This window comes from Ammospiza caudacuta, chromosome 18 (assembly GCF_027887145.1).
Source record: "Ammospiza caudacuta isolate bAmmCau1 chromosome 18, bAmmCau1.pri, whole genome shotgun sequence".
Classification (NCBI taxonomy): Eukaryota; Metazoa; Chordata; class Aves; order Passeriformes; family Passerellidae; genus Ammospiza; species Ammospiza caudacuta.
The window spans coordinates 7,935,937-7,949,088 of NC_080610.1; the positions used below are offsets into that span (position 1 = coordinate 7,935,937).

General features: G+C 41.3%; 1 protein-coding gene across 1 annotated transcript in view; it reads left to right on the forward strand.

The window, feature by feature from the left end:
• Positions 1-9,738, forward strand: part of MAPK1 (mitogen-activated protein kinase 1) — a 38,082-nt gene extending 28,344 nt beyond the window's left edge. The window contains exon 9 of the mRNA XM_058816728.1: positions 1,084-9,738. The gene's annotated coding sequence lies outside the window, so the exon portion shown is untranslated. The remainder of the gene's footprint in view (positions 1-1,083) is intronic.
• The last annotated feature ends 3,414 nt before the right edge of the window (positions 9,739-13,152 follow it).

A 13,152-nucleotide genomic window follows, 5' to 3' on the forward strand; every position in this document is an offset into this window, starting at 1 on the left:
TATAGAAGCTCACAAATGAACAAAATTCAATTTTTACAAACACTGCATTTTGTTTATTTAAGCTTGCTAGGTGATATTGGAACTGTTGTAATAATTGAAATGTAGGGAAGTCTGAGGTTCACACACTGGTTCTATTAGTTGGCATTGTTAATAGAGCAGACCTGGGATACAGTAACTGACTGGTGTTCATGTCCCACCCATGTTTTGTGTGTGAGAGCACAGCTGTGCATGTACACATGGTGCAAGAAAGTTACAGAAATCTTTAGGAACAAGATGAAGCCTGTTCCTAATAGGCTGCAGTCTCAAGGAAGGGCAGTGAGTGGTTACTGATGTGGTAAATCATGGTTTGTGATCTCTTGCTTGCCTCATTGCTCAGACCATACTTACCTAGGTTGTATTAGGGATTAAGGGATAAAAGGATTAGGGATAAAGATATCAGTGATCTGTTGCTAGCAGAAATTTCTGGTTTGATAAAAATGTTACCTTCAAATGCTACTATGCAGAGTTGATTTTGCCAGCACAATATTGCAATTGAAATATTGTACTTAGCTTGGTGAGGATATGCTGTTAATTTGTGTGAGTCATTTGTGGTCAGGATTGCCAGCTCTGCCATAGCACAAGAGTTTAAACAGAGCTGCTTGGCACCCTAGCGAGGGCCAGTCCCCAGGAGCTGCCTTCAAATGCACAGTGCCAATGTCCTGCTGGGCATTCCTGTTCTCCTGCACACCCCCTGGGCTTCATCAGCCAGCTCCTCTCACTGCGCTGTTTCTCGAGATTCAAAGTGTCCCCTGAGCTGTGGGGTTTGGAATTGAGAAGCAATATGAAAATAACAGATTTTTGGTTCAGACAAACAATGTATTTCATTGATTAGTTGTGTTTAATCTTCCTAATTTTTTGAAGAATTAATAGTTTAAAATGGAATGCCCTGAGATCCACTGTCTCTGAATTCTTTTTTAACATCTGTGGATCCTGCTGGCTCTGGCTGATGGTAAACACAGTGTGCATAGAGCACAGAAATAGGAAAAAGTTTTAAAAGGTGATGTTAAACTTCCTTCACTGAAATATGTCTCTGCTCTCTTGTAGGACAAGGACTTAAAGGACTGGGCATGCTCAAATGTTGCTGTTCCTCTTCCCAGTTCTTTATTGTTGGTCATGTCTTGTGGCCTCTCTCAGCTTATCCACTAACTCCTTTGAGCCATTCAGGAGGGCGGTTCCTGGTAGTTTTGGCTTTTCATGCTTTCAATGAATCTTTTAAGCCTGAAGAATTGTAATTGACACTCCTGCGTAATGCCCATTGTTGACCTGTTGCAGTACTGTACTGTACGTGCACCTACTGCTGCCCGTGTTTTAACTGCTTGCTTTCTGGTTTGAAAGATGCAGTGGTTCCTTTCACTCCTGGATCAATGTCCAAGAAGAGAATCCATTGACCTGTAAGACGTTTACACCATGAACTGTTTTTCTGACTTTACTGAAGTCGCTGGCATTTTTTTTAGAAAAGCTACTATTCAGGGCACTTTAAGTCAGTGACATCCCAGATTTTTTTTTTGCACGTCCTTTTTAAATAGAAATGGTTGGTTAGCATCCAGCAGAGTGTACCATTATGCTATGGATTGCAGCATAAGTTGTGTTCATGTTAATCTTGCTTATGCACTTGTTTGGGTGTCCTGTGCTGTACATACAGGTATTCTATCCAGTGTAAGAGCTACATAGGAGCCCAACTTAACTGAATTCATCTAAGAAACATTTTTCCATGTATTGACATTTTTTTCCCTTGCTTTTCCTAAGAGAGATCATTTAAAGTTTACCCACGCTGGAGGCATAGTACTCCCAAAGTTCTACCGTGCAGTAGTGTTTGTACAGCCTGTGCAAGGCAAGGTGGCAGCTGCAGCTGCTCTTTGCTCCCTGAGTGCTGGAAGGGTTAACACAGACCACGATGGCACCGTGACCCCACGGCCAGTGCTTTTCCTGGGCAAGGCAGCCGTATCTGGTGGCAAGCAAGAAATCAGAATATGATGTTAATTAACTCAGTCTACATCCTGCATACCAATGAAATGCTTCAAATGAGGATTGATAGTTTTGACATTTGAATCTAATCACTGACATTCAGATTCTTGCAGAGAGGAACACTGCATCTTCAAATGAGAAAGTTTGATTTTACTTTTGCTCCTACAGCATGTCAGCATCTCAAGTTCATTTCTTGCAACCTACACTATGGTGATTTGTAATCAAGCCTCCATGAGCTCGTGACATGAAGTACTGTTCTGTTGTCAAGTACTATCAAACTTTTCTGATAATGCTGAGTTAGGACAACCAAACAAAGCTAGCACTAAATAACATTTAAAATTGTATACCTTTTAATGATCTTTTCAAGTATTTGTTACTGAAATTGTATAATGTGGAGTTTACTAGGTGTTATGTTCCAGTGCAGTGCCTCCTTTTCTTTCCCCACTGCTCTCTGTGGTGAGAAATTTGCCTTGTTTAAAATAATTACTGTGCCCTCGCATGACTGTTAAAGCTTTCTGTGCAAAGATGATTGTCTAAGTGCCACATGCCTATGATTGAGAAAAAAAATAATCTATTGTTACCTCTGAGTTGTGTTCAACTGAAATGCTATTCAACAAATAACTTAGGAAAAATAGTTCTATTTTTAGCTTTTCATATCTCTGCTGTCTTTTTCTCATTTTATTTTGGCAGCAGTGAAGAATGGATTGTATAAAGACTGCTTGCTAATATGAACAAAATGCACTTGTAATTCCTGGAAATAAATTTAAATCTTATATCTTCACATTAACATTAAGAATTAGTTTTTGGTTTCCTCTTGGGTAATGTCTTTGAATGGAAATCAGGTTCAATTGCTACTGTAGTACATAAGGATGCTGGCTGGTTAATAACTCCAGGCTTCCTCATACCATTTAGTCTGCTCTTCAGAGAAATGTAGAAAGCCATTAACTTAGACTCCACTAGATAAGGGTGCTTACAAGATTCCATTTCAATTTTTTTTTTCCTATAGTTTAAGTGTTAATCTGCCAAAACTAATTTTTAGTAAGCAAGGGTTCATCATTAAAGGGCATTTTCTATTAGGAAGTTCCTGTGGTACATAAATCTCTGACGTGGGGAACAAATTCGGAGCATTGTCAGGACACTGCACAAGTGATCATGGAATCGTGGTATGGAACCTATGCTAAAAACATTTCTGTAGAAGAAATATGCACTTGACTGTTGATACCAGTGTAGAAATTTCTCTTGACCTTTCTACACATCTTTACCAAAATGCTTTTCTCACTCAGTTTCGAAAAGTTGAAATAGTTCTAGAATCTCTGCTACTTGCATGATCATCATTACAACAGGAATCATTTTTGGCACGTTTGGAAAGATGACTGTTACTGAAATTAGCTTGTAACACCTCGGTTTTAATTTATTAAGGAAGATCTTTGGCAGCTTACTTCACCCTTCTCTTTCCCAATTTTCTTTTAATACTGTCTTTAATTTGGATGTTTGGGGAGGTGTAGACTTACCCTTGCATCCTCTCTGAGTGAGAAGCCGAGGATTTGCTTCACCTGATGTCTGGTGCTTTTGGGCTTTCTTCCTTAGCCACTTTTGCTGAATCCAATTGGCGTCCATCAGGATCCATAACCACATTCATCAATCTTTTACTGAATTCAGTAAACATTGTTGGGTTGAATTTGTTGATGCATCAAATGCTGAAGCACGAGGGGTTTTTTTTGGTCAGATTTTAAAAATAGTTTAAAGAAGGTGCCTCTAACAACACTGTGTTAGGTCAGTTATTTCATCATTTTACATTGGGTTCTTTTCTTTATGCAGTTTTTATATTTTTAGAGCAGAGAACAGCAACTCTTAATCCAAGTAGCATGCATATTTCATGGTAAAGATGCTTTGGGAATAAGGAATGTAACAGTTCACTGTCAAAAACATTCCAACCTTACAGCTGAAGAAAAATATGCAAACACAAAATTCTCATGGATACTTTGGCAAACAAGCCTCTGACTCTGCTGTCCTGCCTGTGGCCAGGCTCTTCCTCACGCCTGTGACACCAGAGCTGGGCCGCGAGCGCCAGGAGCTTCTGGGAGTGGCAGTGGGGACAGAGAAAACCTGAGGAGCTGAGCAGGGCTTTCCTTGCAGAATGAGAGAATGAAAAACCTGTTGTTGCTGCCCACTGTAATATGCTACAGTATATTTATACCATGTCAAAGTTATTTGCTGAGCAACTGTACTATAGATTTAAACTTTATTAATATATATTTGCTTATGTTAGTGTAGTTTATATAGTCCTTGGTTATTGATAAATTTATTGTGTTGTTACAGCACAGTGATATGGTATAAATATAGGTCTATACATACACACCATATACTTATGAATTTGGTCCCTTGCATAGTACTTTTATATTTGTACAGCAATGTCTTCAAGCAATCCCAGATTTCAGGGGAAATATTTTTGTAAATGCAGTGGTTTAAACAAAAAAGTCCAAACAATCCTTTTACTAAGTTTTAAATACATTTGTGGTTCAAAATGGTTTAGTTAACAATTGAAATCAAGACACTAAATTAGTGAAAAGTGCACATTAGTAAAGTGAAGCTTACAGTGGTTTTTGTAGCATGTGCTGTGATCAAACCAAGTGACACATCGGCAGAAATGTAAAAGTTGGACTACATGTGTAAATCTAGAACAAATTTCTAAAGGTTGCAGCTGGTTTACTTACTATTGTTGCCTTTTCTCGTGTTGTATCAGTGTAGAGCACTCTTAAAATACTCAAACTGCTTTGTCTTTGCTTTGTACTGTTGGTGCCTTCTTAGTCATGTACCCCACAAGTCCTGCATAGCTAATTTAGTTAATGGTAAGTTTAAAATAAAAAAGCAAAGGAAGATTTTATAAAAAATAAATAAATCATTTTCTGTATGTTCTTATTCATTGTAACAATTAAACATTTATATTGTGACAGATTTGTGATTTGGTTAATCTGTATAGATCAATTGTAAGTAGCAAAGGTTTATATTTCGTCTTATTCTTTTGATGTTGTAAACGTTTGTGATTTTCTTTTTTAAATCAGGTAACTTAATGTTCTGTTTTGTTTTTGGCATCTGAATCTTGTAAAAACAAATGCAAAGAAAATCATTAAATTGTGTCCCTGTATTACCAAACCAGCATAGTTCCGTGCATATCTAGAACGACTGGGACTTTGCTTTGGCCTGAGCTGGTCCATTGGCTGACCCAAAACTGCCCCTCCTTGGCCTGCAGGCAGGAGCTGTAACTGCTCAAGGTGTGTCCCCCTGTGTAACTGTACCAGCTTGGAATTCAATTAGGGAAGCCATCCCAAAAAACAACCTCACAGATGAGCTTTCTCTATAGACAGGCAGAACGTTTTATCTTTGGAGTGAGAAAATGATGAAATCTTGACCTGCTGAATGATGCAAATCAGTGTCAGTGTTACCTGGTGGTTCATGGGCTTTCCTGACACTCCTTCTATGGATATTCACATTGCACTGTTCCCATGAAATCTTGAACATTCTTACTTGCATAATCCTTAAAAACCAAATGTTTTCATTTCAGTACAAAAAGGTTTTTCTCCGAGCAGGGATTTGAAATGTGGGACTTCTGGGAGCAGTGCAAGTAAGTTCATATCACTGTCATGGACTTTTAACTCTTCTTCAAAGAATTGAACTCTTAAAAGGTGTAGCTGGATAATGGCAGCTAAAAACTTCTCTAGTTAATATGAAAAGGCAAAAAATGTGAGCTGAAACTAAAGAAAGCTTAACCATATCTTGTAGGTGTGTAATAACTCTGAGATTGGCTTGTAAAAATTCATCTCTCATCCCCCTCCTTGGCTTTCACTGCAGAGTATAGATTTTTTCCTCCCAAGAATAATACAGAATTTTTGCCATGTTTCTGTGTGTTCTTAACATTTTTGTTGGCTGTGGCTGTTCCCCTGGCAGAAGGTGTGTTCACTGTAGCATGCACTTCAGGAAGGGGCTTCAAGGTACAACTGCACAGCTGCTGGGCTCCAGGAAAGTTTTGACAAATAACTGATTTGACTTAATGTTGTTGTGATCCTTGTTTCAGTGGGATTAGTTTGAAATACCACACAAATTTCCTGTGTTTGAGCAGAAGTGCCTGTAAGCTCTCCATCTGTAAGCTTCAGGTGTAGTGGGCACTCCTGAGCTGTTGGGGTGTGGGTTGGGATGGTGGTTCCAGTGAGCACCCCCAGGTGCTGGGGAGATGCTGCACTCAGTACCAGGGAGGCTGGCAAGGAGCTGCTTTTGAGGAGAAGCTGTGTTTATTGCAAGAGATTAATGTAGGTCTGATGGCATCAAGCTGTGTAGAACTCTGACCCAGGACTCTGCAGACCAGAGATAATTCTGTGTTGTGCATGTTTCATCTTTAGTTATTCTTTCTATTAAATTGCATATATGTAACACTGAAAAGTTTAAAAAATAAAAACCACTTGAGGAATGTAGAAGAGTCACAACAGTCATCGCATCAGCGCATGCTGGGTCTGTTGGTGGTTACTTTGCTCTTCTCAGCACACCAGTCCAGGTAGCTTCAAAGGAGTTCCAGAGCCTCAACTCAGCTTTTAAGGGCAACTTCAGTGTCTCAGTGTCTGCTGAACTCCACCCTGGTGTCAGGGGTGTTCACATCCCTGTCAGGAAGGCAGCCCTGCTCACCTGCTGTTTGTGTGAAGCCTGCATTGGGAGTTGGATGTGAGAACTGTTCTGTAACCCCTCTGTCTTTTTCCCTGTAATTTATAAATTACACTGACAACTTTCCTTCAAATGTTTTCTAAAACTCTGCCCTGTTTTCAGTACATCTTGCTGTTGGCAATTTACTTTTCTCTGTGTAACTGAGTCTAAACAAGTTCCACTTGTTAAAAAAATCTTTATTCTATCGGATTTGTAAGTGTTCTGATGATAAACAGCAGATTATTGATCCTGTGAAAGTGATGTACCTTGTGAATACTGAAAAATTCCTGCAAGTTCCCTAAAGCTGCCTCTTGTTTTCCTTTCAACATGCACACACACAGAGCCCATTTCTCCTGAAGTTCCTTCTCTTTCCAGCTGATTAATTGGTGTGGTAGAGAAATGTGTGCTCCTTCTAGCTTAGTAGAGGTAGCTTGTGTTTGTATGTGAAGGCTGAAGAGACTTGAAGTCTTCCATTCCTGATTTCCCTGAAAAGAGCAAGAAATTCCTTGCCAGGGTCTTGGGTTTGCAGTGTTTCTCACCTAAAAAGACAGTAATAAAAATACTTTCATGTCTCTTGCCAGTCTGTTTGTGTGCACTCAGCTGCTGCCTGCAGCACTGCTCCTCTCTCTCCTTGCCTTGCTGCTAGCACTGGGCTGACTTTTGATCTGAGCTCCTCTTCAGTGACACTGCTCTTCCCCAGGGGTTTGCACTTTCCATGTTGGGAATTTTCTCCAAAGTCCCTTGTGTGCTCTAGCTTGATGACTTCACTCCTTTGTTCTTGCTTTTCCTTACCTCGCACGCTTGTAGATTCCTGCAGTCTCACAGCTCTGCTTTTATTTGCTCCTTTCGTTTTTTGCCTCTGTAGAGCTGAGCTGAGGACACAGTTGTGCCTCACAGGCTGGGCCTGGGCACAGCAGCTGGCCTGGAGCCCTGGCTCAGCCCTGGCTCTGGGGAGAAAGCCGAGCTGGGGCAGGGCAGCTCCAGTCCTGGCCCAGCCCTGCGATGGCAGCGCTGCAGGGATCTCTTATTCCACCTTGCGAGTTTCGTTCTGGCCTTGAACACACAACTTAGAAATCATGGAAGATATTAATCTCTGTCTGTGATGTGTGATCTGTGTCTGAAAATTCAGGCTTTTCTAGAAAAATAAAACCACCAAAAAAACCCAAAGCTGTAAGAGAATGCCATAATGCCAGAATTTTTAAAATTCTGCTATTACTAAAAGACTTGAGATGCACCTTTTAGGAGGGTAGTTTGTTTGTTTGTTTGTTTTTGTTGGTTTGTTGTTTGTGATTTTTTTTGTAACATCCAAGACTAAATGGTGTGCTGTGAACATCTTTTTCTGCCTTAAAATTGCAAATGCAAAAATGATGATTATTCAGAATTTTGGCTTGAGACTCACTGAATTGATACTGCAAGAGAGCTGGAAGGTTTTTTAGTCGAGCTTTTTTCTCCTAGGTCACCTTTAATTTTGATAGCTAGTACTGAAAAGGAAATATGGACTAAAAATCCTTTGTTCCTGGAAGTGTTAAAACTCACAGATATTCTAACTTATAGTTGAGGCACCACAGACTCAAGAGTTCAAACTTCAGACTTTCTAATGCATTCTGTGCTTTAAAAAACTTTTTGTTGGTGTTGTACACATACATACCTTTGCAGGCTTTCTGAGTAGGTTTGCACAGGTGTGGAGGGGACACAAACTTGCAGGCCAGTTTTCCCACTCAGAAATATTTCAGTGGGGGTTGTGGCTGTCACTGTAGCTCCGTGTTTTGGTTCTGTTTGCCTCCATGCAGTATAAGCACAGCACTCCAGACAAAAGTGGGGATTGAAACCAAAACCATTTCTTAATCATTCTGTTGTAGCTAAATGTAATATAAATTTGGATTTGAGGATATGCTTGGTATTTTGGAGGAACTGTGTTAAGCTGTTTTTACAGCTGACTTGGTGACATTTCTGTAAGTAAAATATGCTGTTGTTCCAGCATGGCAAAGGTCTGCATAATTCATGTGCTCAACTTAATCACTGGTTTTCTTCTTGTGACAATAAATGGCATTGTACCAAAAGCAATATATCCTGTGTGTAGTTACTAGTGGAAATCATTATTACTGTGCAGCTTGTATTTTCATTGTCTTTGCAGCCCCTAGCATGGACTGTGTGCACTGACAGTCGCTCCAGGCTATTAAAGATGTCTGGGGCAGAAGCAGGTCCTGGATAACTCTTGTTTGCTTTCTGGAAGCTGTTGCTGTACTTTGAAGCAGAAAAGGGTTGCACCTGATGCTGCATTAAGCTTATTTTCTTCTGAGTCTTGTCATCAGAATACATCTAAGTCTAGAGTGTTTCTCCAGATTTGCACTCCACATTGTTTCTCTTGAGAAAGGCCCAGGCTCAACACCAGCATCATTGGAGCCAATGATGATAAGGGAGCAGAAGGGCTTTTTTCGCTGCTTGATTCTGGGATTCTGCTAAACCGTCCTCAGCTTTAGAGCACAGCGCTGTAAAAAGACTTGTGGAATGCTGCAACTGGCTTTGCTCACCAACTGCTTAAGACCAGATAAGACCTCACAGGCAATATGCAATGCTTGGGAACTCTCTAGTCATGAGTTCTGTTCCCTCCTGCCCCCAGTAGTAATTCTGCACTACTGGCTCTGCAAGGAAACCAGCCCTGGATAACTCCATCCAAAGGGAAGCTTTGGGTTTAATTTCTGGATGCTCAAAAGGGCAAGATATTAAGACAGTTTTCTCCCTGTCACTTGCAATTGACTGCTAGTGTAGTACTCATTATACTAAATTGTCACTGTACAAAGAATGTCATACTGTAGAAATAAGAGGGCTGAAGAGCTTGTTCTTCTCAACATATATTCCTTCTTTCTAAGTCTGTAGAAAAATACTTTCAGTTATAGCTAAATATAACTTCTGCATTCTCTTGTGCACATTTTTCTCTGCTGCCTCCTTCTTAGATGTGACTTACTTTACTGCTAATGGTGTTATACAAACTGTAGTACTACAGGTGTCATGGTAACTTGTAAATAAAATTACTGTAAACCCACAGTCAAGTGATTTGTGGTGCTGCTCTGTACACGTGTGACACTGCCTTAGCTGTCAGTCCTCACTGCACTTCCTGGAGGATCACCCAGGGATTAGAAAGGCTGTGCCCGTGCTTTTATGAGGAACATTTTGCTGACCAGCCTCCACAGCAATCTGGTCCTGTTAACAAGTTCCAGGTAACTCCAGCATTGACAGCAATTATCCTAGGCAGGAACATTGCCACATTATTTGCCAGCTGACAGCAAATCAACCCTTCTGTCAGACTGATTGTCTGTGCAGCAATAATGCCATTTTACGTAAATACTTCCAATCATTTGTATAACAAGTAGAGAGCACAGGATTATTTGCAGTGGGGAGCTGATGAGGAAGCTGTTGCTGGGGCGTTGTGGCCTTGGAGCCTGTTTGCTGTTTCCCATCCAAGGAGAGAGGGGAGAAGAGTGAAAGAGGTCAGACCTGTGTGGAGAACAGCAAGCGCTGCTCTTGAGTTCACAGTGCAGCTGTGCTGCTCTCTGCAGGTGTGGAGCAGCACAGGGACAGCAGGAATGCTGCGAGATGTGCTCAGGGCTCCCTCTCCTAGAAATTGGTCCCGAGGGGGTGGAATGAAGGCCAGGTGTGTGTGAAGCCCTTCAGAACAATCTGCCCTCATGAATGCCCATGTGCTGTGGAAGGCAGGTCATGGGGCAGTGCAGCAGCAGGTAACGTTTAAGGGGTTTCATGTCTCTGGGGGGTGAATATGAAATACTTTTAGGAAATATTCAAATGGCTGGATTTTCTGCAATGCTGAAGAGAGAAGCAGCTTGTAATTCCCAACTACCTGAGGCTCCAGTCAGCTGTCTTTTGTGTAAGCAGGGAAAAATTCACTTTTTGGAGATGACAATATTCCTGCTTCCCAACTTTTAGCTGCTTCTGTAGTTCTTCATTGTTTTCCTCCCTTTAAACCTCCTTCCCTGCAACTGTTACATAAGGTCCTTGGGAGCCTGAGTCTTTCAAAGGTATTTAAGTGAATGAAGAGGCAAATACCACATGGAAACATTTATCTGGAAACAGTTTCACTTAACAGTTTCTCAAAGCCGGAACTTGTGGCCTTTTACCACAAGGGTAATATTAAACAAAACACTTAGCTTGAAGAATAAATACAAAGACAATCCTTCTCAGAATAAAATGCCATGTCTGTAATAGCTACTGAATTTAATCTTGGGGAGAAAAAAGGGACTAGGAAGCAAAAATATCTCCAAATCAATGCACTTGAATGAATGAAATCTGTGTGTGCAACAGGGGTTGAAGGGTGATTATAATCCAAGTAGGTTTGGTGGGTAGAGAGGTGGGCAGCAACAATGAAGCCCATGGCATTTCTTGTATAAATATTGCTATCTGCAAATTGCCACACTCCTCATCAAAGGTAGCAATTAATTAAGCAGGTGAGTCTATTTCAGCTCTTAAGGTGCTCATTTCAGGATATTCAGGAATTGACTTGGCATTCAGTGGCACTGAGAATGGATTCATGATGACATGTTTGTGTTCAATTACTGAAATTTTGCATGTATATATTTTGGTTTTATTTGAATGTGTGAATCATTGGAATATTTGGTAATTTTCACTGTGAAAAGAAGTGTGATTGCCTTTCAGTGATCTGTCTTACTCCTGCTTGCTAGCTGTGCTAGATTTTGGAGCAGGGGGCGTGAAGCCTTTCATGCCCGGGAATAAAATAATCTTCAGGTAAACTAGTAAAAATTAAAAACTCTTTGTATGGCCTGTTTAGGGATAATAAATACATCTGTAAAGCCTTTGCACCTACTGAGGCAGTGGAGAGCTAACTAATTTCTGACAAGCTTGAGGGAAACAGCTCTTCCTATGAGCACAATTCCTGCACCCTGCTGGAAATTACACCACGGGCTGCCACCTTCCACAGGGCTTGCTAATCAGCAGCTGCTGCAATGCTGCTGGGTGGGTTTTCCAGTGCCAGGTTGATTTGCTTAAACCAGCCCCAAAACTGGATCCACCCAGTACCCAGTACTCCCTCAGGAAGTAATGGGCACTGCCAGAGGTGTCCTGCCTGGTACCTTCTTGCAATGATTTTGTTTCTGTTTGTTGTTTTGTGCAATAATTTATTTTCTTGTTGTTTTCTCTTTAGTCCTCTTACACTTTAAAGGCTGTGCTGAGGTGAGATGAATGCCTGGCCTTCTTGGATAACAGGCAGTCCATCTCAAGAACTTTCTGTCATTCAGTGCCATGAGATGTAGCTGTTGTCAAGTGTAGCCGAGCTCCCGAAGGCAGCCATAGAAAAATCCTGCTGGAAGGAACCTGAGAAGGTCACCCAGCCCAACAGCCATGACAGTGCAGGTGTGGTGACCTGGACACTCTGGGCTGCATGGGGCTGAAGAGGACCTGCTCAAGGGGGGAAGAAATTAATCTTTGGTTCATATTTGCTAATATGTTATACAGCTGAACTTTACTGTTTTTAATACAGTGGTCAAGACAGATTTAGGCATGGAATTTATCCTTTAATCACTTCCACCCCTACTTCAGTCACGTTGGGTGTAGGGTATAAAGGGGGGTACCCCTCACATCCTTTTTTCTGTTTTGACTGGAGGACACGGGCAGTGAAGGATGATCCCCGTTTGTCCAGAGCATGCAAGGGCTGAGCCCCTCCCTGCTGCACAGGCTGCCCTTCCTGGCACAGCCACAGTTTGTGCTGTTCCTGCTCCAGGCTGAGCCTTCGATCTTGTACCACTTTGCACGTTTTGGATTTTACACATACTTTCTGCAAATCAAACCCCATTTTGTGTAATGTTTGCTATTCATTCTGTCTGTAGGTCAAATTTTTCAGCAATGGTGATGTAGTGTCCAGAAAGCAAAAATAACAGAGACAAAACCGGCCCTAGAAACGACGTAATGACACTTTCATTCAGCCTCGTAGTAGAAACCTTGCCTCCGTTAAAAGCTGTGAAGGAAATGAGAAAGCGCAGCCGTGGCTCGGGGCTCTGCGAAGCTCCTGCCCAGCCGGGTCCTGCAGAGCTGGGTCAGGGCTGTGCTCGTGCCATCTGCTGGGGGAAAGCTGCCATGGACGGCGTTACACACACAAAAACCCCGCTGACAGCAGTCAACTGCCATCATTCAACAGCAGAATGTATAATAATACCCAGACTGTCTAGAAAAATATCTCCAAGTCTTCTAGATTTAGAGCTTCAGTTTGTCAAAGGCTAACCTATGACAGGGTACAACACAAACATATCTCTGAAACTGGAAATGAATAATTTCTACTTTTATGTGGTAGGTTTGGGGGTTCTTTTTGTTTTGGGTGTGGTTGTTGTATTATTTTAAAGCAGTCTGAGTCTCACAGTGGGTGTACAGTGTGACTGGTCAAGGTAATAGAAAGGAGAAATTAAAGACAATTTTTTTGTATGGGACTGATTTGAT